Here is a 4,714-nt window from a genome sequence, read left to right as displayed (position 1 = left end):
ATATATATATATATATATATATATATGTTTATATAATACATAATTTTATATTACATTATATTTTATTTTATTTGTTTACTTAAATGTTATGTGACCATTAACTAACATCAGTGAACATGTGAATGTGCTGTTAAAATATTAAAATCTCAGGGGTATTTCAAGTAAATATTTTATGTCAAAGAGGTTTAGCTGACAACAAAAATTTAATTTACTGCCATTGTGTGAACATTATGTACTCACGTAATCAATTAAAAAAAGTATCTGTATTGTGATTATGAATATTTAAAAATGCAATGTAATCTAATTACAAATACTTACATGTTGGAATCGTATCATGTAATCCAGATTATATTTAATAAATTACAGCCAGCACTGAGAATCAATATTCTGAGCAACAAAACTGAATCTTTCAGATGTGAATTTGTAAACTGTATCTTCTGTATGATTATTCAACATCTTTTGACATCTGTCCTGTATTGAGTGTATGATGGCTTAGAGATCCTCATTAAAAACAGCTTTGGGGGCCACACAAATGTTTTACGTTTTGGCAAAGTGGTGGCTTATTTGTATGAATCTCATTTGTGCATTATAGGATTAGCTTAAGCTCCAGTGACAGTTATATCTAGGTGTAGACCTTCATACTTTTTAATTTCTATATGTGTAAAAATAATGTTTTTGTACAACTGACATCATCATTATAATGCTTAATTGCAATTATGCAGTGGGTTTCCCTAGCGATGCTTGTGTGATTTTAGCTTCCGGTTGGAATGAACATTGAGCTAATGTTCTAATTTACCACTCATGATCACAACTTTTGTCAAGTCACTAATATGTTCGATCTAAATGTGATTTGAGACATTTTGGATTACATGGATTAGTGCATGATACGCATTTCATGTATAAATAATTACTAGCCTAATAATATGTCAATACACACAAAACAGGCTGATAGTATGCTTAGTTCAGTATTATTATTCAGTAGGCTTGCTTATGTTAACATGTAAAAGTGTTTGAATGACTTTGCTCATTAATCAGCACATATCCCAAGTTATTATATTTCAAAGAATGATTAATCAAATGATTAATTGAATCTGAATGACTAATTGAATTAATTAGCGCATATATAAAACATTCATCATAGCTAACAAAAATGTGTTCTAAAAATGTTTTGCCAGTGTTCTCATTAAGTTATGAAAATGTTAGGTTACACTTTATTTTAAGGTGTCTTTGTTACAATGTAATTATACATTTATATGTTAGGGTTAGGATTAGGGTTTGGCTTAGTGTTACCTGCATGTAATTATGCATAATTAATTGTTATTATAATAGTAAGTAGCCTACATGTAACATGTAACAAGGACACCTTAAAATACAGTGTTATCAAATGTTACTTTTGAATGTTCTCTGAATGCTCAAACCATCCATATAGAGCTCCGTGTTCAAAAAGGTATATATATATATATATTTGTGTTGTGCAAATGTTAAGGGAACGTTCCATTTTATCATTTTACTTATATGGACTAATATGGACTAACCCAACTGTTGGGTTAAATTCTTAACCTAGCACTTGGGTTAGTTTACATTTGACCCAAAGTTGGGTTGAAACAACTCAGCATTTCACTTTTGAATGTTCTCTGAATGTTCTGAAACAAGTAGTAAGCATTAGACAAACAACAACTAAAACGTTTCAGAAAAGTGCCATGAACAATGCTTAAATAACGTTGTGGCAACGTTTTGAGAACATTATATTAAAGACCAGATAACTTTGAATGAACATTCTATTAACGTTACTGGAAGAATGTTTGTTCACAACTTTGAGAGAAACAGAACGTTAGCCAAAGTTCTCAGAATGTTAGCTGGAATTAGAATTAGGCTAGGCTACCTGCTCTGTTTTCGTTGTATTTCGTAAGATGCGGTCACATTCATTGCACAATTTCGTGTTCAGAAAGGTCTATTGTCCACTGTAGCGCATTGCTCATAAGTCACATTCAAACCAAAGCAGATTTCTAATGGTCAGCGCAGAATTTGTGTGACCAGCTTGAACATGAGCGAAATTTCCGTGGCCTCACAAACGCGCAAATTCGGACTGGATTTTTGGCCGCAAAATTTCGCCGAGCAACGATAAATATACCGCACCTTTAGAGCACTGATCGAACGAATCAGTGAATCGAGTCATTTCATTTAAACGATTAATTGAATTAATTATCACGTGTTCTATAACAATCAAATATCGCGAATTCGAAATCCACTCTATTTCCCGGCAGCATCAGTGTGAGGATCTGTAATAGCGAGCTGTGTGTGTGTGTGTGTGTGTGTGTGTGTTGTCAGTGAGTGGAGGGCGTGTGTAGGGGATCCACACACACACACACAATCGCCTACTATGGGTATGAGCGGGTGTGTGTGCGCAGATAACGGCATGGCCCCGGTCTGTGTCTTTGTAGCCGGTAAGGGGAAGGCGTGGTGAGTGTCTGATCACAGAAGCAACTGATGAGGGACCGAAGCAGATGCGGCGATACAGCCGACAGCGAGCGTGTGAACTGAACGGAAACGCCCTTTTTTTGTAGACAGAGGTAAGATTTATTCGCGCGTGTATTAGTCAAATGACACGCTTTCGAATTATTTGCCGTTTTTCGTCTGTTATTCGGCTTTGACAACAGGCTGCACCGGAGCACGTGAAACACGACAGATTAAAGGGGAGATGTTCATGGTTTTTTATTTCTGAATGAACAGGGTCTGTGTAAACTCATATGCAGTTATTCGCATTTATTCAGCAATTTGTTCAGGTGGGATCTGTGTTTGACCATTCATTTCAGCATTGATTAGAAAATATTAATTTATTAATTTCATACGGCCACTATGTCCTGTTCAAGCATAGGCCTATTTACATTACAAGACAGTTCACTAGGGTTTACTACCAGTGTGGCTAGTTCTTCTCTGGTTATCTGTTTCTGAACATAGACAGTATTGGGTCACACCACAGACATAGTGGTTTGTGAAATTAATATTTCCTCTTTGATGAGGACACCGGGAATTACATGAGATGATATCATTGAGTAAATATAGGCTGCATTGCATAGACCTATATAGCCTAAGCAGATTTGTATTGGTTACTACTTTACTTGTGCTAGGCTACTGTGTTCTTTTATATAAAATAACAATCAAACTGGGATTAAACTAGTAATTGTCAAGTCTGTTTGGGATTCTGAACACAAGAATGTTAGAAGCAAGCTTAGTGATTTATGATAGAATTTGTATTTTTCCAACCCAAAATAGAAATGCATGATGACATTTGTGCAAAATGATATTACGTTGCTCCTTGCACTTTTTGCGACACTTTCAAAGTGAAATTTTCCAGTGAAGTGGCGCTAAACGAGTGTTGAGTTTTAACAGATGAACATCAATCTGGCAACTTTTTAATATGTTGGTTGTTGTATGTATCGCAGAATGCTAAAAGGTTAATGCTCTTTAGCAATTTAAAATATCGTACTACCTAAACCAAGCCCTACTCTAAACTTAAACGATACTGTTAACAAAAGTAAACATGAGATAAAAAGGCATTTGCTGAAGCTACCATGCTATTTAAGTGTTTGAGCTCTTTTATCGTGATTTATGTTTAACGGGACTCGCACTCGAGTGTGCAGTGCTGTACCAGGTGAGCTACCGAGCAAGTTTACTATGTCAGAAAAGCCATACATATGGAACTGATTATCTGATGCAAACACATCAAAACGAATTAATTTACAAATTATGCACTATAAAGGTGTTTTGAGGTCATAAAATATTATGTGCAAGGAACCACCAAAAATATGTGTTTATTAATTGATAATCTGCCCTGTAATCATAATTTGTGTGAACATGATTGAAACTTGTTGGTGTTTTACTGCCTCTAGTGTTCATTTCCGCTGGAAACTGCAGTGAATTGTATGTATAGGTGCGTTTCTGGAGTTTAGGTAGAGGCCTGTTTTTTCAATGAGCCAATGTTGTTATTTTTTGGGTGACCTGTTCCTTTTTAGAAACTAATACAATAACCTTTGTCTTGTCTTGTTATTTCTAAGGTCAGTGTACAGTTGCTATGTACAGTCTATATAGTTTCTTTAACTTTCTCTATTTAACTTTGTTTATTAGCTTCAGAATTTGGAGGTAATTTGGGGAGCAGACGGGGCACTCATGTTTGCAGGACACTAGCTCATTCATATTGGAAGTCTTACCTGAAAGTAGGAATATGCCAATATATATCAAATTTTCATGTTGTGATTAATTGCTAATGCTATGGCCTCAAAATTGGACATAAACAATAATGGGAGCTATAAAAATTCTCATTCGTACATTATACCTGTATGCCCCTTCACCTGTTTTTATAGCTTTTTTGTTTTCCTCATATCTCTCAGGAAAAGTCTCTTTGACGTATAGCTTGTCAGCCTTGTAAACAGGAACTGGTAGTTAAAGAAGAGTCTTTGGATGTGGAAATAAGCTACAAGCGTCTTTTCTGTGAGAAGCAACTGCAGGAATTCATGTTCAGGAAGCCCTGTCACAAACAGACAGCAACTCATTTTAAACACTAAATTAGAGAAGATAGCGCTCATTGTTTCTGCGTTGGGTTGCCCCTGAAAACAGCAAGCCAGTGGAAGTGACAGTGTGTTTTTTTCTGTGACAGTACATTATCACATCCTTTTCACTAGTAGCACATCTTCCTGTAAAGTGTTCACGTTTCCCG

This window comes from Sinocyclocheilus rhinocerous, unplaced genomic scaffold (genome assembly GCF_001515625.1).
Source record: "Sinocyclocheilus rhinocerous isolate Xijiao unplaced genomic scaffold, SAMN03320098_v1.1 scaffold2515, whole genome shotgun sequence".
NCBI classification, from domain to species: domain Eukaryota; kingdom Metazoa; phylum Chordata; class Actinopteri; order Cypriniformes; family Cyprinidae; genus Sinocyclocheilus; species Sinocyclocheilus rhinocerous.
The sequence above is the reverse complement of the archived record's forward strand: the minus strand, read 5'-3'. Positions refer to the sequence as shown.